General features: G+C 46.4%; 1 long non-coding RNA gene across 1 annotated transcript; it reads right to left on the minus strand.

Annotated features, from left to right (window-relative positions):
- Positions 1–1,606: 1,606 nt before the first annotated feature.
- LOC137322560 (uncharacterized) lies at positions 1,607–26,087 on the minus strand. Its single transcript, XR_010963177.1, has 3 exons — positions 25,954–26,087; positions 10,209–10,289; positions 1,607–1,742 (listed from the first exon to the last, which is right to left on the minus strand). It is a non-coding gene; the product is annotated as an uncharacterized lncRNA (long non-coding RNA).
- Positions 26,088–27,857: the final 1,770 nt, after the last annotated feature.

The following is a 27,857-nucleotide window of genomic DNA, read 5'->3' on the forward strand; positions in this document are numbered from 1 at the left end:
TTGCCACCGCTCAACCAATACCTGACATAGTATCTGAACTCCAGCTGGCCCAGACTGCCCCTGCAGAGGTGCAGCCGATGCAATCAGTAGCAGGGCCCCCCATTATGCATGTCCTTACCGGCCTCCATTGACTCTGTCTCCTGTAAAACAGGTGATAGCTAATTGGCAGCCCATTTTATATCTCTTCCGATTTTCATTTCCACAATTAATGTAAAACGGGCTGCCGTCTCACTTCACCCATTTTACACTAAAGCACAAAGTCAAGATCCATTGATTGTAAAATCTTTAGAGGCAATTTTAACCCTACCCACATGCTGGAAACCAGGCAGTTACAATCTCCCAGGTTACTTACGCGCCCTCAAGTCACCCAGATTCTGCCGACCACGATTTTTACACAGGCCTTTGAAGGGACCACTGAACTGCTCCTCCTCCCCCCCTATCCCCACAATGCTTCTTTACATATGTGGATCTGGGTCCAAAGACAGCATCCAACTGCAATCTTAATTCCAGCCTGAACAGGGAAGCTGCTGTGGCTATCCTACCAGGCTGAACCAGGTCAGAAGGGGAGCAAAACGTGAAGAGGCCCTGATATGTTAATGAGGCCCAGGAGTCAAAATAGCCCAGGCCTGATTTCTTTCCCAATTCACCTCTCCAGCCATCCACCGAAAACCTGCCTGGAATTAAAATCAGGGCCATTGTCTTTAAATTCCTTCACTGCCTCACCCCACCCTATCCCTGAAACATTCCCCCTTTGATCTTTAGATTCTGGCCTTCTGTGTATCTCCTGCTTCTTTGGCCACACCATTGATGTCAGAATCTGTACTGCCTTGGCCTTACTCTCCCCCCTAACTGCTTCGCTTCTCCACTTCTCGCTCCAACTTAAAAAACTTCAGGCAAGTTTTCAGGCACCTCTCCTAATGGTCCCACTGGGGCTCAGCTCCTTCTTCTTTATTCCTCGAATCTGTTACCCCATCCCCTCTGTGATGTGCCCTGGGACATATTCAATATCAAAGATGATACATAAATGCAAGTTGTTTTTTTTGAAAATCGCACCTGGAGAATCATTTGCACTTCAATATCGCTGGGGAATGAGTCCAAACCTAAAGGGGAAATTTCCATGCATGTGATTTCACAAAAACAGACGGTCAAAAGAAAATAAATATTAGCAGAGGAATAAAATACTCCATCACAGCTCCACAGTTTCTAAAACTATATTTAATTATAGCATGTCAGTGTACTGCAACAAGCATCGGTAACATCTCAGGTAGCTTCTTAGATTCTGTTTTCGGTCAGATTGTCTGTTTGGAGGGTGGAAAGTACCTCATATCATGCCTCCTGATATCACATGAAAGGTGTGGCAGTTCACATTATTGTAAATAAAGACCCACTGAATCTTAGTAGCATGGGAATCATGACTGACCTGCATAGTTGATTGAATAAACAATGCAGATATGTCTTTTGCAAGGGAGAGTTGTGCTGATAACAGTGTCTATTGTCTGTTAAAACAGACATAAATAGGAAATAGTTGGAACAAGTAAATGTACTCGGTTGTCATTGTATAAGTAAAGTCAACAGACGTCTCTTTGTTCAACTGTTTTAATGCCCATCCAAATCCTTTGTCATCATTTACCGACGCATGTTTATTTAGTTTAAGTGCCCACTTTATTAAGTATTCGTCAACATGAATCACCACCATCTGTCGTTTAACTCTCTCAGTAAATTAAGGTTCACAGTTCTTCCTCCTAAAATAAAAGAGCACAAAAGATTAAGTTTGCATCCCTCAATTACATGTGACCTTCATGCTACAGTAGTTACAAACAGATGTTTTAAAGTATTGTTTGGGGCTAGCTGTGGGTTTTGAATGGATTAAGATCTATAGGATCCAGGTGTGAGAGGAATGACACTGGTTTGGCATGTAATCTGTTCTACTGTATCCTCACTGTACTCTAGTGCCCCCTCATGGATGAGTTGTGAAACCTGCAAGTGAAATGATTAACTAGCAAAGATATGTAATAGAAACAAACCAATTTGTAACAGCAGATATTTACAGCACATTCACACAGTAGGAGGCAAACTGCGAGCCGTTCACATTGGGTAATTAGAGAGTCAGTTTATACCAGCTCCTCCAAAACCCGATCGTCCTTCCCGTGGCTGTGAAGACTGTTGATGTTATGATGGGTGCATGATGATGCTACAACACATGTCCGCAAAGCTGTTAGTTAAAATTACCAGCAATTAAATAGGTCTTTTGTATTATCGCTAGGAATAAATCTAAAAGTTTTTCCTTATATTTCCATTTTTTTCCAATTGACAAAGTTCCCTCGCTGTATTCAGCACTTTTAGGAACATAGGAACATGAGGAACAGGAGCAGACCATTCAGCTCCTCGAGCCTGCTCTGCCATCCAATTAGATCATGATTGATCTGTACCTCAACATCATTTGCCTACCATTGCTCCATAGCTCTTGATACCCTAATCTAACAAAAATCTATCTCAGTTTTGAAAGCTCCAATTTTCTCAGCATCCACAGCCTTTTGGAGGAGAGAGTTCCAGAATTCCACTACATTTTGTATGAAGAAGTGTTTCCTGATCTCACTCCTGAATGGCCTAACTCTAATTTTAAGATTGTGTCCCCTTGCTCTGGATTCCTTCACCAGAGGAAAGATTTTTACCTTATCTACCCTATCAAATCCTTTTAACATTTTAAACACCTCGATTAGACCACCCCTCAATCTTCTATACTCAAGGGAATACAAGTCAAGATTATGCAACCTGCCCTCATAAGTTACCCAGTGTCATTCTGGTGTATCTGTGATGGACCCCTCCAAGGCCAATATATCCTTACTGAGGGGCAGTGCCCAAACTGAACACGATGCTCCAGATGGGGTCTGACCAAGGTATTATACAACTGAAGCATAACTTCCTCCCCTTTGGACTCCAGCCCCCTTGAGATAAAGGCCAACATTCCATTAGCCTTTTTGATTGTTTTTGTACCTATTTACTGGCTGTTAATGATATGTGAACTTGGACTCCCAAATCTCTTTGCTTCTCTTCAGTTCCTAGTTTCTCAGCATTTAGAAAATACTTTGATTTATCCATCTTGAGTCCAAAGTGGATAACCTTAAACTTGCCCATATTGAATTCCATTTGCCATAGTTTTGCCCAGTCACTTAATCTGTCTATGTCCCTTTACAACTTCCTGCTCCCATCTGTCCCTCCTAAAGTAGTTGAACCCGAATTGCAGAAGGCCATATTTACACTGTCTACTGGGATCTGCAGTTCAACTGTGAAACCCCCCCCCAGCTCCTGGAGTATTCAATTGGGCAGCTCCAGTTTGGTTTTCTCTGACATCACAGGCCTCGATCTCTGATCATAGAAATCATAGAATCATGGAAAATTTACAGCACAGTAGGAAGCATTAGCCCATTGTGTCCACACTGGCCGAAAATGAGCCACCCGGCCTAATCCCATTTTCCAGCGTTGGTCCGTAGCCTTGTAGATCACTGCACTTCAGGTGTATATCCAAATACTTTTTAAATGAGTTGTGGGTTTCTGCCTCTGCCATTCTTTCAGGCAGTGAGTTCCAAACCCCCACCACCCTCTGGGTAAAAAATAAATTTCCTCAGCTCCCCTCTAATCCTTCTACCAATCACTTTAAATCACCAATCCAGTAGAAACCTCTTGGTTGTGACAGTGAAGCTGGTGTGTAAGTGCATTACAAATGAACAAACAGAAAAAGTTAACAGGGAGCAATACTCTTCAGGAAAATACTTTTAAACTGCAGTACAGGGTGATTATAAGGAATGAACAAGTGATTGAGACTAAGTGCATAGTTTATTCAATCAGCACAGGCACCATGTGGTCTCCTGCTGTACTGTAACACACCATCCTGAATTGGATGTACATCGCCATTCCTCTATCGTCGCTGGGTCAATATCTTGGAATTAATTATGTAGTACCATCATGGCGCATCATCACCACCAGGACTGCCGCGGTTCAAAGAAAAGGCCCACCACTACCTTCTTAGGGCAAACAGAGATGGCGATGAATCCGACGTTCCCAGTGTCACACATTTCGAGAACAAATACCAAAAGAAGTTTCACAGAGAAGTACCACATCAGGTCACTTAGATTGAAAAGATCCAATGGGTCGCCTCCTGGCCAGCTTATATTGGGATTGTTGTATTTTAGATACCGATCTTGGTGTTAAACACAACTCAAAAGCTCAGTACCAGTTGGGACTTGAGACATGGGATTACCCTCATTACCCAACACCTAGCAGGCATGGGAAATAGTATGGCTGATTTACTGAATGGGACTGCTGTCCTATCCTGTGAGAGACTACATAATGTAAAATAATGTAAAAACTCAGGAGGGGAATGGCCACTAACTGTTACAACAATAGTCACAAAATCTCTGAATTTTCAGGTCCCCTGTCCTTTTTTTGGAGATGCAGCCCACCTAGGTGGGCTAAACTTCTCACCCGCAAACAAGGAAATGTTGGCCTCTGGCACTAGCTGGCTTGTACTACGTCTGTATTGTTGCTTTTCTAATTAAATGTTTACAGATAGGCTGATAAAAACTCTTTCCAGTGATAAAGAATTCTTTCCAGTGCCTAACAGAACAGAACAAACATATTAGCTCGGAAAAGGAATTCATAAAATGTTTCGCACCATAAGGTCTGACGTAAATGAATGTTTTTCCATGTGTCATTGGAGAGGTTTATGCAGGTACAAGGAAAGAAACAATTTTCCTTCCACTCAAGGCTTGTGACTTCTGAACTTACAAACTGTATTACGTATTTTAATCATTTGTCAAAAGGCTGAGGAAAATTTCGATCTCTATGGCTTATTGGAAGTATGACACTTATGAAAAAGTAATTTTTTTTTTCATTCATGGGATGTGGGCGTTGCTGGCAAGGCCAGCATTTATTGCCCATCCCTAATTGCCCTTGAGAAGGTGGTGGTGAGCTGCCTTCTTGAACCGCTGCAGTCCGTGTGGTGAAGGTTCTCCCACAGTGCTGTTAGGTAGGGAGTTCCAGGAATTTGACCCAGTAACAATGAAAGAATGGCGATATATTTCCAAGTCAGGATGGTGTGTCACTTGGAGGGGAACGTGCAGGTGGTGGTGTTCCCATGTGCCTGCTGCCCTTGTCCTTCGAGGTGGTAGAGGTCGTGGGTTTGGGAGGTGCTGTCGAAGAAGCCTTGGCGAGTTGCTGCAGTGCATCTTGTAGACAGTACACACTGCAGCCACAATGCGCCAGTGGTGGAGGGAGTGAATGTTTAAGGTGGTGGATGGAGTGCCAATCAAGCGGGCTGCTTTGTCCTGGATGGTATCAAGCTTCCTTTCATTTATAATGTATTAAAAGTCTTGCGTATAGTATACATTTCCTGTGTGACACAATTACTTCCTTTAACATTTTCCAGGTCACACTTCTTCCCATCACAATCTCCTGACTCACCATGAACAATGGCATGGGAAATCTGCAAGTATGTATTCAGTACCTGGCCTTACCAGTGAAGGAAAGAAAGAACTTCCATTATATTGCACCTTTCATGACCTCAGGACATTCCAAAGCGCTTTACAGCAAAATAAGTACTTCTGAAATGTAATCACTGTTGTAAGCTTTCCACACAGCAAGGACCCAAAATCAGTAATGAAATAATGACCAGATAATCTGTTCCTAATGTTGTTGGTTGAGGGATAACTATTAGCCAGCATTCTGGGAGAGCTCCCTTGCTCATCTTTAAATAGTGTCATGGGATCTTTTACGTCCACCTGAGAGGGCAGATGGGGCCACAGCTTAATGTCTCAGCACTGGGCATGTCAGCCTGGATTATGTGCTCAAGTCTCTGGAGTGGGGCTTGAACCCACAACCTTCTGACTCAGAGGTGAGAGTACTATCACTGTCACTGTACTATGGCTGTCACCTAACAAGTAGCTACCTACTAACATTCCTCACTCCTTATTTAGCAGTAAATTTATCACTTGAATCCCTAGCTCTTTCCCTATACTGCCAAAATTCTAGTCCACGTCTTCATTACCTGAAGGATTGATTTCTTGATTGCCCTTCTCCACCCTTAATGAACTTTAGCTAATCCAGAATTCCAGGTCCTGGACCCTCTCTCGCCTCTAACTATCCGCCTCACTCTTGCCAGGCCCCATTGGATCCCTATCCCCCAAATGTATTGACTTCAGTGTCCTTATCTTCATTTTCAAATCCTACCTGGGTCTTACTCCACCCTATCCATTCAATCTGCTCCAGCTGTATGTTGCAGTTGGCACTCACTGCTCGTCCAATTTTGCTGATACCAGGAGCATATCTCCCGCTCCTTTGCCGATCTTTGAACTCCTAGTCTCTCCTTGAACCACTTCATCTTACTACCTTTCTCCGTTCGACCATGCTTGCATTTCCCTCATGCCCCTTATTTCTTTTCTCCCCCTCAGCATCCTCCTTTTCCCCTTGTAAAGAACTCTGAGACCGTCTTCCATCTTAGGGGCCTCCATATTAATACAGGCTGCTGTTGTTCCTCAATTCCGGTTGTTTATTTTTCCTCACTCCCAGTGTTTCATGATGTTAGAAACCCGTACTAGCATTTTTCCCTTCCCTCAGACTCCATGATCATTCTGATTCACATCCAATGGTAGACTTCATGGTGAATGTATCAACCTAAATATTGACTACATGATGCTGATGAGGAACCTTGCCTGTCATTAGCGCATACTGGAAAATTGCAGACATGTTACCCTTTTTACTGATATGCGTTGGTGACTGGCAGGGTTTCTCACCAGGGTGTGCAATTGGAAAATTACCCCATTATGTCTGTCCTCATACTGAAATCCTTTGTGGAAAATCAGCCTATAGAAAGGAATAGAGATGCGCTGCATGAGTTCCTTCGCTTTCCATAGGCTTTTTTGAGTGGGGGGTGGAATGGAAGGTTACTTTCCTCTTTTGTCCTGTTTTTGTTGGTGCGTATGCTTTTGTGAGAGAACATACCTTGTGTTCCCCTCCTGCCATTGATATCCACATGTCTTACATGCAGCTCCAGCCCCCAGCATTCACACCACTGTAAATGCCAGCCTGAATCTACACCCACAGATGCCAGTCTGAATCCACACCCACCAATGCCAGTCTGAATCTGCACCCACTGATGCCAGTCTGAATCCATATCTACTGATGCCAGTCTGAATCTGCACCCACTGATGCCAGTCTGAATCTACATCTATTGATGCCAGTCTGAATCCACACCCACAGATGCCAGTCTGAATCTACATCCACTGATGCCAGTCTGAACCCACATTTACTGATGCCAGTCTGTGCCAACAGCCAAGGACAACGTAAAGGTCTCCCAGTAGGGACTCCCCAATGGATTTTGCCTCCTGCATGTACTGTTATAATGGGGAAATCCCTAGCTTCTGGTTGGTACTTCCCTGTGCATTGTAGTTGAGGTCAGGAGACTGAAGGTTTGAGCTTGGGTGCCACACTGTGAGTGGTGCCTTGTGTTCAAGCTCCAATGCATAACCCTACTCTGTTTTCTAGTTAGTTATATTTTACCAGTATTTAGCAATAAATCATTAAGCTTATATTAATTAGTTTGATCAAGAGCCTTTCTTTATTATTCCTTTCTCTCTTGTCTAACACGTGTGTGTCTATGTGCATGAGTGCGTGCTTGCTTATATGGGGGTAACTTTATCTTTGGGCAATAGTATAAAATGGGCAATATCGGATCAGCCACCCTTTATACACCTCTGCCGATTTTCCTTTCCAATGGAAATGCAGTTTGGGAGCGGTGTTTAATGGGCAGCTGATCAGATATTGTCTGTTTTACACTGTCGCCAAAAGTTAAAATTAACCACTGTGTATACACATGTACATGTGAATGCATGTGTGTGTATACAAGTCTGAAATGCATATTAGTTTGCACATGCGTGTTTGCATGCATATGCATGTGTGCATTATATGCATGCAACTGCGTGGCCCCGATATTTACGGGGAGGCGGCAAGGGAGCGGGGGTGGGGGGGGAGGTTTAGTGGCCGGAAAACCCGGAAATATGGGTTTTCCAGAGGACCTGCCTAATTTAATGGCAGGACCTGATTAACATTTCTGGACTCTGTTTCCTGGCCGCAGCCAGCCATATGCACGCAAACACGCATGAGGCTGGCTGGCTGTCAGCTGGGTAGGCCTGAAGCAACAGGCCGCAGCCGGGGAGCGGAGAGGAGGGAGGGAGGGAGGGAGAGATCATGGGTCAATGGGGAGACATGGGGGGTGTGGGGGGGCGCCCAGAGAGATTGTGGGTCAGTATGGACTTACATACGAACATACGAATTAAGAGCAGGAGTAGGCCATTCGGCCCCTCAAGCCTGCTCTGTCATTTGATAAGATCATGGCTGATCTGTTTGTGACCTTAACCTTACTTTTCTGTCTACTTACTATAACCTTTGACTCCCTTGTTAATCAGTAATCTATCTACTCAACCTTAAAAATATTCAATGATCCTGCCTCCACTGTTCTCTGGGGAAGGGAGTTCCACAGACTCACGGCCCTCTGAGAGAAAAAATTTCTCCTCATCTCCGTCTTAAATGGGAGACCCCTTATTTTTAAACTGTGGCCCCTAGTTCTAGTCTCTCCAATAAGGGGAAACATCCTCTCAGCATCTACCCCTTCTAGTCCCTTCAGGATCTTATATGTTTCAATAAGATCACATCTCATTCTTCTAAACTCCAGTGTATACAGGCCCAACTTGTCCAATCTTTTCTCATAAGATAACCCCCTCATCCCAGGAATCAGTCGAGTGAATCTTCTCTGAAGCACCTCCAAAGCAATTATGTCCTTTCTTAAATAAGGAGACCAAAACTGCACACAGTATTCTAGATGTGGTCTCACCAATGCCCTGTACAACTGTAGCAAAACATCTTTACTTTTATATTCCATTCCCCTTGCAATAAATGACAACATTCTATTGGCCTTCCTAATCACTTCCTGTACCTGCATGTTAAATTTTTGTGTTTCATGTACTAGGACACCCAGATCCCTCTGTACCTCAGAGTTCTGCAATCTCTCTTCATTTAAATAATATACTGCTTTTATATATATTCCTCCTGCCAAAGTGGACAAGTTCACATTTTCCCACTTTATACTCCATCTGCCAAATTTTTGCCCACTCACTTAACCTATCTATATCCCTTTGCAGACTCCTTATGTCCTCTTCACAATTTACTTTCCTACCTACCTTTGTGTCATTAGCAAATTGAGCAACCATAAATTCGGTCCCATTATCCAAGTCATTGATATAGATTGTAAATAGTTGAGGCCCAAGCACTGATCCCTGTAGCACTCCATTCGTTACATCTTGCCAACCTGAAAATTATGCATTTATGCTTACTCTCTATTTCCTGTTCGCTAACCAATCCTTTATTCATGCTAATATGTTACTCCCTACGCCATGAGCTCTTATTTTGAGCCCTTTGATGTGGCACCTTGTCTTTGTCCTGAAATACGGTATTTCCTCCTGGAAATCCAAGTATACCACATCCACAGGATCCCCTTTATCCACGTTGCTTGTACTTCCTCAAAGAATTCTAAGAAATTAGTCAAACACAATTTCCCTTTCACAAAGCCGTGATGACGCTGCCTGATCAAATCGAGATTTTCTAAGTGCCCTGCTATAACCTCCTTAATAGTAGATTCTAGCATTTTCCCTATGACAGATGGGGGAGCCATCCCTTGGGACGGGAGGCCCAGAGAGATTGTGGGTTGGAGTGGCTTTGGGTAGGGGCTGGGGGGCTGCAGAGATCATGGGTTGGGGTGGACTTGTTGGGAGGGTGGTTGGAGAGATCGTGGATCGGGTTGGACTTGGGGGGGCTAGTGAGATCGGTCGGGGGTTGGAGACATCGGGTTGGGGGGGTGGGAGATAGATCAGGCGTCAGAGAGTTCACGGGGTGCGGGATTCGATCTTGGGGAGGAGGTCCGATCGCAAGGGGGGTCCAATCGCGAGGGTCTGATCGTGCGGGGGGTACAATCATGGGGTGTCCAATCGCGGGGGGGTGGGGCCCGATCATGGGGGGATACGATCACAGAGGGGTCCGATCGCAGGGGTGGGGTGGGATCTGATGGCAGGGGTCTGATGGCGGACAGATAAGTAGGTTAGCTTGGTGGGCGGGGGGAGTAGATCCTCCTGGCCCACAAGCAGTGCTGGAAACGCACTTACCTGTTGGATCCAGCCGTTCTTGCCTCCCTTCAAATGCCGAGTTTCCCGAGGCCTGGGAAATCTGGCCGGCCAGAGTTAAACCTGAAACACAGATAAAATCTTAGGCACACAGCCTCATTAAAATATAGAAATGACGGACCCACCTCTGGAGAGCAGGTTTGTCGCACGACTCCAACACACCTCAGTTAAAACCGGAAGTCGGCGCGTTGGAGGCGGGTTGGGGTTGGGTTTCCCATTTCAAAATTTTTAACCCCCCCCCCCCCGCTGACTCCACCCCCTCTGCCTTTCCCCGCACCCCCCACCCTGCCCGTCCAGGGGCGTTAAAATTACCCACATATATCTGTGTGTTCATTTGTGTGTTTATGTGCTCTGTGTGTGTGTGTGTGTGTGTGTGTCTGCATTCTTTTTATTCGTTTATGGGATGTGGGCGAGGCCAGAATTTATTGCCCGTCCCTAATTGCCCTTGAGATGGATGCAGTGTATTTGGATTTACAAAAGGCATTCGATAAGGTGCCACATAAAAGATTACTGCACAAGATAAGAGCTCATGGTGTTGGGGGTAATATACTGACATGGATAGAGGATTGACTAACTAACAGAAAACAAAGAGTCGGGATAAAAAGGTCATTTTCAAAATGGCAATCTGTAACGAGTGGAGTGCCGCAGGGATCAGTGCTGGGGCCTCAACTATTTACAATATATATCAATGACTTGGATGAGAGAACAGAGTGTATTGTGGTCAAATTTGCTGATGATACAAAGATAGGTGGAAAAGCAAGTTGCGATGAGGACACAAAGGGCCCGATATTACCATGGCGGCAGGTTCTCAGTGGGGGGTCGACTGGGTGCGTGGGTAACGTGCCCGGTGAAATCAGTGTGCTCCACACGCATTAACAGGATAATTGGAGCCACTTACCTTTGCTTCCAGGTTTCCCGCTAGTAAGCTGCGCGGCGGGCGAACTGCGCATGCGCAGTAAGGTCTGTCAGCTGGAGGAGCTCTATTTAAAGGGGTAGTCCCCCAATGCTCCTCCTGCAGCAGACAACCAATGCTACACCATGGAGCACGCCGGAGGGAAGGCTGCCCCAAGATTTTCAGACTCCTCACTCCAGCTGCTGTTGGATGGGGTGAGGAGGAGGAGGGAAATATTTTTCCCGTCTGATGGGAGGAAGTGCCCTCCCTCCACCACGAGGAAGGCATGGCTGGAGGTGGCAGAGGAGGTCAGCAGCTTCGGCAATGTGGCACGAACCTGGGTCCAGTGCCGGAAGAGATTTACTGATCTAACCAGGTTAGGCAAAGTGAGTACACTTACGCATTCTCCCACACTCCGTCTTCCACATCACCTCCACCACCACACAACCCCTTCTGCACTGCCACCACAACGCTCTCGCATCACTCCTCACATCCACTCAACTATCATCTTCACCTTGCCTGCACGTACTCACCGCCCCTGTCCCCAGTTGAACACTACCACGCAACCCAATCCTCATACAATATCATGGCTATGTTGCACACGCACCCTCCCATGCATCTCCCTCACGCTCAACCCCACCCACACCAATGCATGCAGCGGCACACCATGCAACCATCACTCAATCACGCCTCTGTGTTTTGCCTTGATAGGAGAAGAGATGCCAGAATGCCCGGGAGAGGGCACAGACCAGAGGGGACCCGCCACACCAGGTGGTCCTAACGGACACGGAGCAGCAGGCGTTGGAGATCAGCCGCACGCTGGAGTGCCTGTCCGTAGTGGATGCCGAGGCTGGGATTGCACAAGCGGCCGGTGTCAGAAAGCTAACACTCTGCACTCACGACAGCGAATGATCTTAGCATCACTTGGCATCTGCAGCACCTCAACATCTGTCCACATGCCTAATATTGCTTTCTGTTCTCTTGCAGGGCCATCTGCGAGCGCCCTGACCATGGAGAGCGGTTCCTCAGAGGACCTGCCGGTCTCTGAGGGCTCATCGTCACATCTGAGCCATGCATCCACCAGCGCGGATATATACACCTCGGTGGGTCCCCATCCTCACTTAGTTGGGCTTGCACATGGTGAGTCACCATGCACTTGTGAGCACGAGCAGACCCTGGTGGCAGGGGCAGCCGTGGAGAGTCCGCGTCGGTGGGAGCACTCTTCTCCAGGCTCTGCTCAGCTGGGCCCAGATGCTGAACCCTGGGGGCCAGCCGTGAAAAGGAGAGTCGTCAAGGGGCAGCAGCACATTGCCGAGGCACTGGAACAGGTGCGACGTGCGCTCTCCACAATAGCGCAGGTGTTGGAGGAATCCAACTCCTGCATGAGGGGAATGGTGACACAGGTACAGGAGGGTATCTCTGAGATAGTGTCTCAGGGACGTGAAGGCGCCTCTGAGATAGTGTCATGGGTAGGTGTGGGAATATCTGCGATGGAGGAAAGGCTAGCCTCCCTCGAGCGTCAAGCACGGCTCAACAATGAGTCCATTCAGGCCCTGACAACAGCCGTTCGGATTCAGGGTGAGCAACATTCTGCCGCCTTGAACAGGCTGACAGATACTTTAGAAGTGGCCTGCCAAGGCCTCACACAAGTTCTCCAAACTGCCGTCCAGCAGGTTGAAAGGAGTGATGTGGGCCTGGGCCACGAGAGGGATGATGGTGAAAGGGGACATGGAAGCAGGGATGCCACTCAAAGTGCTCCCACATCTCACCCGTTGCCCCCCTCTCAACCAGTACCAGCAATGCTGCCCCCTCTCCAGGTGGCCGAGTCTGCCCCTGCACAGGTGCAAGTGGAGCAGTCTTTGGAGGGACCCTCACGGGCACCGAAACCCAGAGGGCGTCCGTGCAAAGCATCTCATCAGTCAGGGCATGAACAAAAGCAACCTGCCACTGCATCTGCTGAAGCCACAGGGGTAGCACCACGTAAGGGTTCCCGGAAACGCAAGACGAAGGTTTTGTGAGCACAAAGGGAATGCACAAGGGTGTTTGACGAATCGACATGTTTTTTATTTATATTAGTTTTCTGCCACATGCAAAATAAATCCTATTATTATCACCACTACTGCCACGTCTTGCCCATTCTTGACTGGCTTGTGCAATAGGTCCCTTTCATGGGGCTCACCATGAAGACGCACACTTGGTCCCACCCATTGGGTCATACTACAGTGGGTGCAAGTGTAGTTGCATCACTGTTTTGTGCAGGGGGCAGAGGAGGGGGCTGGTATGGCCACTCCTCTGTCCAGGTGATGAGGACTGGACTCTTCAGACAGTCTGATGTTAGGAGAACCGTTCACATATCAGCGACTCCCTGGCCTCACAAGCAGCCAGGTGAGTCGCTGTTCTGCCCATGGGTTGTTCCTCCTCCTCCTCGGCCTCCTCCTCGGCCCCCTCCTCCTCGTCCTCCTCCTCGTCCTCAATATGGGTGGCAGATGTGGATGGGGCCGCCTCCAGCGGCACCCCTCTCTGTTGTGCCATGATGTGCAGGGCACAACATACGACTATAATGCGTCCCACTCTTCGTATTGAAGTGTTCCCCCAGAATGATCAAGGCACCTGAAGCGCATCTTGAGCAGCCCTATAGCATGTTCAATTGTGGACCTGGTAGCGATGTGGCTATCATTATATCGACGCTGTGGATCGGTGGTGGGGTTCCTCAGAGGTGTCATAAGCCACGTGTGCAGGGGGTATCCCTCGTCCCGGAGGAGCCAGCCCTTGCGGGTGTTGGGTGAGTGGAAGAGGGGCGGCACGGTGGACTCCCTGAGGATGATGGAATCGTGGCAGCTGCCAGGGAATCTGGCGCACACGTGTAGGAATCTCTTGCGGTGGTCACAGATGAGCTGAGTGTTGATGGAGTGATAGCCCTTCCTGTTGACGAACAGTCCTGGCTCATGTAGAGGTGATCGTATTGCTATATGGGTGCAATCGATTACACCCTGCACCCATGGGAAGCCAGCCACAGCACAGAATCCAACTGCCCTCTCCATCTGGCTGCGGTCATCCATGGGGAAGTTGATGTAGTGCGAGACCCTGTGAAACAAGCCGTCGGTGACCTGTCTTATGCACTTGTGTGCAGATGACTGAGAGACACTGGTGATGTCCCCGGTGGCACCCTGGAAGGATCCGGAGGCAAAGAAGTTGAGGGCAGTGGTGACTTTGACAGCGACAGGTAAGAAGATGCTGCTCGGTCCATCCGGGAGCAGCTCGTCATTAAGGAGGCTGCAGATGTCCGCGACTACCTGGCGACTGACTCTGAGCCTCCGTATGCACTGCTCCTCAGAGAGGTCCAGGAAGCTGAGCCTCGGTCTGTAGACCCTGTGGCGAAGGTAGTGCCTTCTGCGACGCATCTCTCTCTGCGGTTGCCCTCCCTCCTGCTGTGCAGGTGGATGTGTCACAACACTGTGTTGTGGAGCTCCACGTGTCAGAGGTGGACGGCGTGGCCGGCGAGACTGGTGATGCTGTTTGTCCTCCGAGGAGGTCATGACTGCAGCTATGGCGGCCCCCATCCGGAAGATGTACGTCTGAGGGGGTCCGCAACGTAGGTAAATGTGTCCGCACACCGGGGTTGAGGTTCCAAGTTTATGAATTTTATTGTTAGGAGGAGGGTGGTGGAGGCCAAACTATGTCCAAAGTGACAGAGTGGCCTCCTGCAATGGGTAAGAGTCTCCCCCGCTCACCTGTCAGATGGACCTTTGCAGCTGCCACAGGCTGATGGCTGCAACACGTCCGTTTGAACTGGGAGTGTTTCCCCCAGTACGGGAAACAGTCTCAGTCAATTGCAAAATCCCATCCCTGCTAAAATAACAGGTCAATCAGGTCTGTAAACAGCCTGAAGTACCTGTTCAAGTACTTTAAGTGGCACTCCACCGGCTTTAATTGCCGGCGGGTGTCCCACATACGGGGGCTGCGCGCACATGTGAGCTCGTCAGTGGGAAACCCGGAAGTGGGCGGGTTGGAGTCGGGCTCCAGACCCGCCCCGGGAATCCCCAATTTTCGCAACCCCCCCGCCACGAACGCACCCGCTCGGGGGTGCGAAAATCGAGCCCAAAGTGTCTGCAAAGGGATATTGACAGGTTAAGCGAATGGGCAAAAGTTTGGAATATAATGTGGGACAATGTGAAGTCATCCACTTTGGGAGGAAAAATAAAAAAGCAAAATATTATTTGAATGGAGAAATACTACAAAATGCTGTGGTACAGAAGGATCTGGGTGTCTCTTACATGAAACACAAAAAGTCAACATACAGGTGCAGCAGGTAATCCGGAAGGCAAACGGAATATTGGCCTTTATTTCTAGGGGGATCGAGTATAAAAGCAGGGAAGTCATGCAACAACTGTACAGGGTGCTGGTGAGACCACACCTGGAGTACTGTGTACAGTTCTGGTGCCCTTATTTAAGGAAGGACATACTTGCATTGGAGGGAGTTCAGAGAAGGTTCATTAGGTTGATTTTGGGTATGGAAGGGTTGTCTTATGAGGAAAGATTGAACAGGTTGGATCTATACTCATTGGAGTTTAGAAGAATGTGAGGAGATCTTATTGAAATATACAAGATTCTGAGGGGACTCGATAGGGTTAATGCTGAGAGGATGTTACCCCTCATGTGGGGAATCTAAAACTAGGGGGCATATTCTCAGAACAAGGGGTCGCCCGTTTAAGACAGAAACGAGGAAGAATTTCTTCTCCCAGAGGGTCGTGAATCTTTGGAATTCTTTACGCCAAAAAACTGTGGAGGCTGAGTCATTGAATACATTCGAGGCTGAGTTAGACAAATTTTTGATCAGCAAGGGAGTCAAAGGATATGGGGAAAAGGGGAAAAGGAAAGTGGAGTTGAGATAAAAATCAGATCAGCCACGATCTCATTGAATGTCGTAACAGGCTCGAGGGGCCAAATGGCTTACTCCTGCTGCTATATCTTATGGTCTTATGGTCTTAGGCCATTCGGCCCATCAAGCCTGTGCCAGCTCTCTGCAAGAGCAATCGAGCCGGTCCCACGCTCCCGCCCTTTCCCCGTAGCCCTGCAAAATTATTCCCTTGAAGTACTTATCCAATTCCCTTTTGAAAGCCATGATTGAATCTGCCTCCACCAGGCCCTCAGGTAGTGCATTCCAGATCATAACCACTCACTGTGTAAAAAGGTTTTCCCTCATGTTGGCTTTGGTTTTCTTGCCAGTCTGTGTCCTCTGTTTCTTGACCCTACTGCCAATGTGAACAGTTTCTCTCTACCTACTGTCCAGACTCCTCCTGATTTTGAGCACCTCTATCAAATCTGCTCTCAATCTTCTCTGCTCTGAGGGAAACAACCCCAGCTTCTCCAGTCTATCCACGTAACTGAAGTCCCTCATCCCTGGAATCATTCTAGTAAATCTCTCATGCAGCCTCTCTAAGGTCTTCACATCCTTCCTAATGTGCGGTGCCCAGAATTGGACTCAATACTCCAGATGTGGCTGAACCAGTGTTTTATAAAGGTTCAACATAACTTCCTTGCTTTTGTACTCTATGCCTCTATTGATAAAGCCCAGGATCCTGTATGCTTTTTAAACCGCTTTCTCAACCTGTCCTGCCACCTTCAACGATTTATGCACATATACCCCCCAGGTCTCTCTGTTCCTTCACCCCCTTTAGAATTGTACCCTTTAGTTTGTATTGCCTCTCCTCATTCCTCCTACGAAAATGTATCACTTTGCACTTCTCTGTGTTAAATTTCATCTGCCACGTGTCCGGACATTCCACCAGCCTGTCTATATCCTCTTGAAATCTCTCACTATCCTCCTCATTGTTCACTACAATTCCAAGTTTTGTGTCACCTGCAAATTTTGAAATTGTGCCCTGTTACTCCAAGTCATTTATATATGTCTTGAAACCCCTGGGGAGCACTACTGTGTACCTTCCTCCAGTCCGAAAAACAACCACTCACCACGACTCTGTTTCCTGTCGCTTAGCCAATTTCGTATTTATGCAGCCACTGTCCCTTTTATTCAGTGGGCTTCAACTTTGCTGACAAACCTATTATGTGGCACTTTATCAAACACTTTTTGGAAGTCCGTATACACCACATGAACCGCATTGCCGGAGTTCAGAGTTTGTGGTGAGGACTGAAGACAATGGCTTCGGTCTTCCCAATATTTTGTTGGAGAAAATTTTTGCTCATCCAGTCAGACAAGCAATGTGACAAATCGGAGACAGTGGAAGGGTCGAGAGAGGTGGTGGTGAGGTAGAGCTGGATGTCATCAGCGTACATGTGGAATCTGACACTGTGTTTTTGGATGATGTTGCTGAGGGGCAGCATATAGATGAGGAATATGGGGGGGGCAGAGGGTAGATCCTTAGGGACTCCAGAGGTAATGGTGTGGGAGTGGGATGAGAAGCCATTGCAGCTAATTCTCTGGCTACGACAGGATAGATAAGAATGGAATCAGGCGAGCGCAGTCCCAAAATGGTGGAACTGGCAATGTACCACCTCCTCAGCGTTTCAAGGCATTTGTTTTAAAAAGTATTGATTTTCCAAAAATGTGAATCTTTACTTGTTTTTACATATTATTTACCCTATGTACATTGAACAAGTCATAACAACATAAGAACATAAGGAATAGGATCAGGAGTAGGTCATACGACCCCGCGAGTCTGCTCCGCCACTCAATCAGATCATGGCTGATCATAGAATCATAGAACATTTACGGCACAGAAGGAGGCCATTCAGCCCATTGTATCCGCGCTGGCCATTTGCCACTTTTCTGCCAATCTGACCAGTCCATTGATATCTTCCTGCAGTTTACAGCTTTCCACCTCGCTATCAACCACACGGCCTATCTTTGTGTCATTTGTGTAAATTTCTTAATCATGCCCCCTACATTTAAGTCCAAATCGTTAATGTATAGCAGAAAAAGCAAAGGACTAGTACTGAGCCCTGCGGCACCCCACTGAAAACAGCCTTCCAGTCGCAAAAATACCCGTCGACAATTATCCTTTGCTTCCGCCATTGAACCAATTTTGGATCCAATTTGCCACATTCCCTTGGATCCCATGGGCCTTTATTTTTTTGACCAGTCTGCCATGTGAGACCTTGTCAAAGGCCTTGCTAAAATCCATGTACACTACATCAATTACGCTACTCTCATCGATCCTCCTTGTCACCTCCTCGAAAAATTCAATCAGGTTAGTCAGACACGACATACCCGTGCTGACTGTGCTTGATTAATCCATGCCTTTCTAAGTGACAGTTTATCCTGTCCCTCAGAATTGATTCCAATAATTTGCCCACCACCGAGGTTAGGCTGACTGGCCTGTAATTACTCAGTCTATCCTTTGTTCCCTTTTTAAACAACGGTACAATGTTAGCAGTCATCCAATCCTCCGGCACTACTCCTGTATCTTGTTAAAGCCTCCGCTATTTCTTCCCTGGATTCTTTTAACAGCCTGGGATACATTTCATCCAGTCCTGATGATTTATCCACTTTCAAAGATGTTAATCCCCTTAATACTTCCTCTCTCACTATGTTTATCCCATCCAATATTTCACACCCCTCCTCCTTAACTTCAATCCCTGCATCATCCCTCTCCCTTGTGAAGACAGATGCAAAGTATTCATTAAGAACCATACCCACATCTTCCACCTCCACACATAGTTTACCTTTTTGGTCTCTAATAGGTCCTACTTTTTCCTTAGTTATCCTCTTGCTCTTAATGTATTTATAAAACATCTTTGGGTTTTCTTTGATTTTACCTGGTAATATTTTTTCATGCCCTCTCTTTGCTTTCCTAATTTCCTTTTTAACTTTACCCCTGCACTTTGTATACTCCTCTAAGCTTTCTAAGTATTGAGTTCCCGGTGTCTATCATAGGCTTTCTTTTTCTGCCTTATCTTACCCTGAATGCTTTTTGAACATCCAGGGGGCTCTAGATTTGGCAGCCTCTCCCTTTTTCTTTGTGGGATCATGTTTACCCAGAACCCCTTGAATTACCCCTTTGAATGTCTCCCATCGCTCTGACACTGATTTACCTTCAAGTAGCTGTTTCCAGTTTACTTCTGCTAAATCACTTCTCAGTTTAGTAAAATTGATCTTTCCCATTTGAAAACTTTAACTCCTGCTCTGTCTTTGTCCTTTTCCATAACTATGCTAAAACTATGTGTATTATGATCACCACCACCAAAATGCTCTCCCACTGCTACTTCTTCCACCTACCCCTTTTCATTTCCTAGAATTAAATCCAGATCTGCCCCCCCTCTCGTTGGGCTTGCTATATACTGGTTAAAAAAATTCTCCTTTATGCAATTTAAGAAATCTGTGCCCTCTGTACCATTCACACTATTTGTATTCCAGTTAATATTAGGATAGTTGAAATCGCCTACTATTACTGCCCTATTGTTTTTGCACTTCTCAGAAATTTGCCAACATATTTGCTCCTCTATCTCCCTCTGACTGTTTAGGGGTCTATAGAACACTCCTAGTAGTGTGACTGCCCCTTCTTTGTTCATTAGCTCAACCCATAAGGCCTCATTTGATGCTCCTTCTAAAATATCATCCCTCCTCACAACTGTAATTGTTTCCTTAACCAAAATTGCCACCCCTCCTCCTTTTTTATCCCCCTCTCTATCGCGTCTGAAAACCCTGTAACCAGGGACATTGAGCTGCCGTCCTGTCCCTATTCAAGCCATATTTCTGTAATAGTTAAGATATCATACCACCACATGTCTATCTATGCCCTCAGCTTATCCGCCTTATTTCCTATACTCCTTGCAACGAGATAAATACATTTAAGGACTGTCAAACTCCTCTGTTGTTTATTTTCTAACCTTCGTTCCCTCTGCCTTCCAGACTCACTCACTAACTTTCTGCCTTCCATTTCCAGTTCTGACTTTATCCCATCTGAATCCGCACTCAGGTTCCCATCCCCCTGCCAAGCTAGTTTAAACCCTCCCCGACAGCACTAGAAAAGCTCGCCGCAAGGATCTTCGACATCAACTCCACTTTCCCGCCCGATCCCCATATCCCTTTATTCGTCTAGAGTCCAAAAATCTATCTAGCTCAGCCTTGAATATACTGAACGACTCAGCAGCCAGAGCCCTCTTGAGCAGAGAATTCCAAAGATTCACAACCCTCTGAGTGAAGAAATTCCTCCTCATCTCAGTCTTAAATGGCTGATCCCTTACCCTGCAACTATGCCCTCTAGTTCTAGACTCTCCAGCCAAGGGAAACAACCTCTCAGCATCTACCCTGTCAAGCCCCCTCAGAATCTTATATGTTTCAATGAGATCACCTCTCATTTTTCTAAACTCCAGAGAGTATAGGCCCATTCTACTCAACCTCTTCTCATAGGACAACTCTCTCGTCCCAGGAATTAATCTACTGAACCTTCGCTACACCGCCTCTTAGACAAGTATATCCTTCCTTAGATAAGGAGGCCAAAACTGTACGCAGTACTCCAGGTGAGTTCTCACCAAAGCCCTGTACAATTGTAGTAAGACTTCCTTACTCTTGTACTCCAAACCCCTTGCAATAAAGGCCAACATGCCATTTGCATTCCTAATTGCTTGCTGCACCTGCATGCTAACTTTTTGTATTTCTTGTAGAAGGACACCCAAATCTCTCTGGACACCAAAATTTAATAGTTTCTCATCATTAAAAAAAATTATGTTTTTCTATTCTTCCTACCAAAGTGAATAACCTCACAATTCCCCACATGATACTCCATCTGCCACCTTCTTGCCCTCTCTATTAACCTGTCTATATCCCTTTCCTGACTCTTTGTGTCCTCCTCAAAGCTTACTTTCCTACCTAGCTTTGAATCATCAGCAAACTTGGATACATTACACTCGGTCCCTTCATCTAAGTCATTAATATAGATTGTAAATAGCTGAGGCCCAAGCACCGATCCTTCCGGTTCCCCACTAGTTCTAGCCTGCCAACCTGAAAATGACCCATTTATCCCTACTCTCTGTTTTCTGTCCGTTAACCAATCCTCTACCCTTGCTACTATATTACCCCCAACCCCATGAGCCCTTATCTTGCGTAACAAGCTTTTATGTGGCACCTTATCGAATGCCTTTTGAAAATCCAAATATACTACATCCACTGGTTCCCCTTTATCTACTCTGCTAGTTACATCCACGAAAAACTCTAATAAATTTGTGAAACATGATTTCCTTTTCATAAAACCATGTTGACTCTGCCTAATCATATTATGATGTTCTATGTGCCCTGTTACCACTTCCTTAATAATGGATTCCAGCATTTTCCTGACGACTGCTGTCAGGCTAACTGGCCTGCAATTCCCTGTTTTCTCTCTCCCTCCTTTCTTGAATAGAGGGGTTACATTTGCTACCTTCCACTTATTAGGGCTACACCCCCTCCTTTTCCATTCTGCCTGTATTTCTAAACGTCATGTATCCTGGAATATTTAGTTCCCAATCTTGTTCACTTTGCAACCATGTCTCTTTAATGGCTATTAGATCAAACCCTTTAATCCATGGAAATATGACTGGTCCACAGAGTCTCCACACAACTACTTTCTGTTTCATGCCACCTTCTTTGCAGTACTGAGGGAAGGCTGCAGCCTCTTTCAGATGAGATGTTAAATCAAGATGTTTGCCATTTCAGGTGGATGTAAATGATCCCATAAAACTATTCAAAGAAGCGCAGGGAACCATCCTGCTGTGCTGAACAACATTAATCCCACCACCAACATCATCAAGACAGATTATCTGGTCATTTATCTCGTCGCTGTATGTGAAACCTTGCTGTGCATAACTTATCTGCCGCTTGATTGGCACCCCATCCACCACTCGAAACATTCACTCCATTCACCACCGGCGCACTGTAGCTGCAGTGTGTACCATCCACAGGATGCACTGCAGCAACTCGCCAAGGCTTCTTCGACAGCACCTCCCAAACCCACGACCTCTACCATCTAGAAGGACAAGAGCAGCAGGCACATGGGAAGAACACCACCTGCACGTTCCCCTCCAAGTCACACACCATCCCGACTTGGAAATATATCGCCGTTCCTTCATTGTCGCTGGGTCAAAATCCTGGAACTCCCTTCCTAACAGCACTGTGGGAGAACCGTCACCACACGGACTGCAGCGGTTCAAGAAGGCGGCTTACCACCACCTTCTCGAGGGCAATTAGGGATGGGCAATAAATGCTGGCCTCGCCAGCGACGCCCACATCCCGTGAACGAATTAAAAAAAATTTCCTACATTACAACAATGACTGCACTTCAAAAAGTATTTCATTGTCTTTGAGATTCCTGAAGTTGTGAAAGGTTGAAAGGTGCTATTTAAATACAAGTCTTTTCTTTTTTTTTCTGTCTTTCTTTTCTGTGCTCAGTATTCTGCATCATTACTGTTCATCCTTCAACAACATTGTACAGGGGATTGGGTGGTACAATCACTCCAAACAGTTCCCTTTCATCCCTGCGTTAGAATCCAGCTCAGATATTTGGGATAAAGTCTCCCATGTCTGCCAGCTGCAAAGAGCCCGATGAGAAATTGGGTTGGACAGTTTAAATCCAGTTACCAGAATCTGTAGGCACACAGCACAGAATTGGTACTAATTTGGCAAGTCACTAATGATGCATTTACAGAACAGGGGTAACTTTTCGACTTTGAGCTTTCATTGTAATGTCGGAAACTGCCCTGATGGGAACATAGGAACATAGGAACAGGAGTAGGTCATTCAGCCCCTCGTGCCTGCTCCGCCATTTGATAAGATCATGGCTGATCTGTGATCTAACTCCATATACCTGCCTTTGGCCCATATCCTTTAATACCTTTGGTTGCCAAAAAGCTATCTATCTCACATTTAAATTTAGCAATTGAGCTTGTATCAATTGCCGTTTGCGGAAGAGAGTTCCAAACTTCTACCACCCTTTGTGTGTAGAAATGTTTTCTAATCTCGCTCCCAAAAGGGCTGGCTCTAATTTTAAGACTGTGCTCCCTACTCCTAGAATCCCCAACCAGTGGAAATTGTTTCTCTCTATCCACCCTATCTGTTCCCCTTAATATCTTATAAACTTCGATCAGATCACCCCTTAACCTTCGAAACTCTAGAAAATACAACCCTAATTTGTGTAATCTCTCCTCGTGACTTAAGCCTTGCAGTCTGGGTATCATTCTAGTAAATCTACGCTGCACCCTCTCCAAGGCCAATATGTCCTTCCGAAGGTGCTGTGCCCAGAACTGCTCACAGTACTCCAGGTGCGGTCTAACCAGGGTTTTGTATAGCTGCAGCATAACTTCTGCCCCCTTGTACTCTAGTCCTCTAGATATAAGGCCAGCATTCCATCAGCCTTATTGATTATTTTCTGCACCTGTTCATGACACTTCAATGATCTATGTACCTGAACCCCTAAGTCCCTTTGGACATCCACTGTTTTTAACTTTTTACCATTTAGAAAGTACCCTGTTCTATCCTTTTTTGATCCAAAGTGGATGAACTCACATTTGCCTACATTGAATTCCATTTGCCACAGTTTTGCCCATTCATCTAATCTATCAATATCCCTTTGTAATTTTATGTTTTCACCTACACTGCTTACAATGCCACCAATCTTTGTGTCATCGGCAAACTTAGATATGAGACTTTCTATGCCTTCATCTAAGTCGTTAATAAATATTGTGAATAATTGAGGCCACAAGACAGATCCCTGCGGGACTCCACTAGTCACATCCTGCCAATGTGAGTACCTACCCATTACCCCTACTCTCTGTTGCCTTTCGCTCAGCCAACTTCCTAACCAAGTCCGTACTTTTCCCTCGATTCCATTGGCTTCTTTCTTAGCTAACAGTCTCTTATGTGGGACTTTATCAAATGCCTTCTGGAAGTCCATATAAATAATATCCATTGACATTCTCCTGTCCACTACTTTAGACACCTCTTCAAAAAATTCAATCAGGTTTGTCAGGCACGACCTACCTTTCACAAATCCATGCTGGCTCTCACTGAATAACTGAAAATTCTCGAGGTGTTCAGTCACCCTATCCTTAATTATAAACTCCAGCATTTTCCCCACAACAAAAGTAAATGCACTATTATGGTTAGACAATCTTATTTTGTCCTTGCTCAAATTTCCAATAATTGTTATCAGCAGGTGAGGCTTCACGCCTAGAGCACAGTCAGGGGGAAATTTTAATCCTATACACCCAGTGGAAACTGGGCAGGTGAGCAGTTAAAATGCTCCAGGTAACTTACCCACCGATTTCCTAATTGCTTCGTGCCAATCCTGATTTTAACCTGTTTTCTCAGTAGACAGTAAAGGCATCCACCTGAAGCCTTTCTTAAAACTGCAGATTGCAATTTTAACTCTGGCCTGAGCGGGGAAACCGCTGGGACTTTCCCACCAGGGGAAGGCGAGGAGGAAGAAGATCAGAAGCAGAAGAGGCCCTGAAAGGTAAGTTTTTTACTTTCCTTTGTGGTCCCCGGAGGAGCAGAAGTACACCTCCATGCCTTACAAGGAAAGTTTAGGCCTCCACAGCCCCGGACTCCCCCCTTCCCTACCCTCTCGGAAGCCCCTTACCCACATCTACGTGTATGTCAGCAGGCAGCAATGGGCCAGCAGCTGCTTCACATCCACTTCTCGCTGTTCCAGGTGGGAAATCGACAGACGTATTCGTGATATCCGGTGGTTAAAATCGGCAAGGCTTCATCCTGCCATGGGCAGGTGGTAAATAAACTCGCCAACGTGATTTCTCACCGAAACCAGCTGGGAGTTAAAATCCAGGCTTCAGAAAATGACAGCTTACAAGTTTAACATTGGTGCAAAGCATTTTTGTCTTGCGCCAAGGCTAATCTTGTATTGTGTAAGTTGAGTGTGAAGGGTCGAACTGACTCCAAAGCAAAGAGAGTCTCACTCTGCTTCATTATGCTGTCACATCAGGTGCTGAATCTGGATTCAAGGTGCCTTTACATGATAGGGCCGATTTTATGAAATTGCATTCCGTTGCCAGAGTGCATATCACACGTCCCATAATTTTCCATCCAAAATATGTTTCCTGATACATGCTCCCTTGGGTAAGGCTCCTTACTTGAAGCATGCCTTTGTAAAATTGGCCTTCATCACAAAAGTGCCAATGTGAAGAAAACCCCCTTCACAACAATGCTACAGTTATAGTGTAACTGTCCTTAATGAGAAGCCATGGGGGTGGCTGGTATGGGAAATGGAAGTGCTATGCTCATGTATGCCAGGAGCATAGAAGTGGGAAACTTACCCGTATATTGACATATAAGAGTAAATTGTGTACTCCTGGTTGGACAAAGCTCATTGCCTTGATCACGCATTTATAATGTTTACCATGTAGTCGACCTTCAAAAGTTAGCTCTTTTATATTTCTATATATAAGGAGGGTTTTGTGAAAAGCCCTGATATTAAGAGGGAGTCGGGGAGGGTGCGGGGAAGGCTGAAATCAGCCGAAGAACCTGGCAAGGCCAGAGATGTGGAGGCTGATCTTAACAGCAGGGCCTCATTAGCATATTGTTGTGCAGCCTCCTGCCCAGCAGCCGGCCAAATAGACAGCCTGGCCAGTGGGCTAGAGGGAGCATTAGCGGCAGGAGGCGGCAGCCTGGGACCCTTGGGGACGGTCCCCAGCACTGGGAAGGGTGCATCAGCTCTGGGCAGCAATCAAGTGGGCTGGGGGAAGGTTTGAGATTGGGAGGGCTGGGAGGAGGCCTGGAATCGGGAGCTAGAGATTGGGGCTGGGGGAGGCCAAAGGTTTCCTTGAGGGACCAGGGGGGAGCACTCCTGTTCCTCCTGGCCCATGATGAGTACTAAAAGAGCCACTTACCTTGGGGAGCCAGTAGCTCCCGCCTTGGTTCAGCTGCGGGGAATTCCACAGCTTGAGCCTCCCTCTCTCACTTTTAAATTTAAGTTGCGTCATCAGGCCGAAACTTTGGTATGTAAATTAGGCCCGTGGCTGTCTTTTGCGGGAGCCTCATCAATGGCCTGATCTCTGCACTTTAAAATTTAAAGGGACAGGAAGAGGGTTGGGTTGCCGAATCCCCCTGATATTTTAACCCCCACCTCGTGCCTCTCCATCGGAGGGGGGGGGGGGGGAGGGGGAGGTTAAATTCAAGGCTGATTATTTTAGGACTGGAAGAGAATTGCAGCCTTCTGGAGAGGAGTGTGAGAGAGACACCTGTTGAATAAAATGGGTAGTACAATATCATACTGTATCATGACCAATCCCAATAAAGTTAAGAAAGAACTCACTTAGGTTAGAATTGAAACTGAAATCGGAAGGGTTCTCCCTGCTTCTGAATGTAGTGGGGCACCTTCCTCCTGTAGCTGTACCTTGTACTCAGCTGTCCCAGCAGCTGGCTGCCCTTATGTTTGTTGTAGACCTGTAGTTAAATTTCCACCCTGCTTCTGGTCAAGGGGAAGGTCTGCTGTAATGGCCTGTACTTGGGAATATAGGCAGGCCATGTGGTGCATACTCCGGGTGCACTAAGGGGGAGTATACCAGTGGTGTAAATAGATTTATAGGGGTGAATCTGAAATCCTGTATTCCCAGCATGCCTGCGTTTTCCCAAGATACGCTCCTTGTCAACTCCGCTCCCTGCTGGGAGTGCCAGATCAAGGAATCATCCCTTACGTTCACTACTGTACATCACCTTAGGACTCCAAAAATACCGATGTGCACAGATTCTGAATGCACCTTACTGCACAATGGAAACCATTGCATTATTACCAATTTGTGGTCACTTCAGTTTCAAGAGCTTTTATTTATTAAGTACAACACCACTTCAGACTTTTATTACATTTCCTAATTAGTATAAAAATTAAAACAGTTTAAACTGACTTTTTATTCACATTGAAAATGCATTTGCTGCTTGTTTTTAAAAGGAAGAGCTAGGAGCACACATTGATAGGATACATTCAAGGGTAAATTTTCAGAGATTCTGTTCCGATTGAAGTCTTGCTCGATGGGAATATGGATCAGACAGTTGGGCACGGAGGAGCGAGTGCCACAGTTGTGGCGCTTGTGATTTTCTAGTCATTAATTTTAATGTTTGGTAAAAATTTCAAGTGTCATCAAATTGGCATGCTGGGGGAAAAATTCAATAAGGGCCGTTTTCGGGCAGGTGTAGTGTGATGCGGTAGTACCCCGTGCCCGACGGCCCCTACACAGGCAGCACGTGAACTTCATGCTGCCTGCTACTTAGAATGATATCTCTGTGCAGCCAGCACTGCCCGCGCAGCTGGGAGGCTGCACAGAGAATGGGGAAGTTGGAAATGGAGCATGCACAGTGCACATCATCAGCAGCCTGCACCTCTTGTGCACATTTCAAATGGCAGGTACATAGCTTACTTGGAGAATGGTAAGGTGGCCATGAGGATAGCAGGACTGGCACGAGAGAGGGCTCCATGCTTCTCTGATGATGCTCTGGAGACCCTGGTGGAAGGGGTGGATGAAAGGAGGGCCAACATATGCCCGCAGGCTGGCCAGAGACCCTCCAGACTGCAGCTCCACAGGCATTGGCAGGCTGTGGCGCAGGAAGTCAACACCAGGAGCATTGCACCACATGTGGGTGCAGAGCCGAAAGAAGTTCAATGATTTGACACGAATGGTCAAGATGAGTGAATGCAAGTGTCAAGTGGCACATCCTACTGCATCACTGCTCCACGCATCACACTCCCTGACACCCAGCCACCAACAAACACTGTCCATCCATACGCAATGCTGCATTC

The sequence above is a fragment of the Heptranchias perlo genome, chromosome 6, assembly GCF_035084215.1.
Source record: "Heptranchias perlo isolate sHepPer1 chromosome 6, sHepPer1.hap1, whole genome shotgun sequence".
In the NCBI taxonomy this organism is placed as follows: domain Eukaryota; kingdom Metazoa; phylum Chordata; class Chondrichthyes; order Hexanchiformes; family Hexanchidae; genus Heptranchias; species Heptranchias perlo.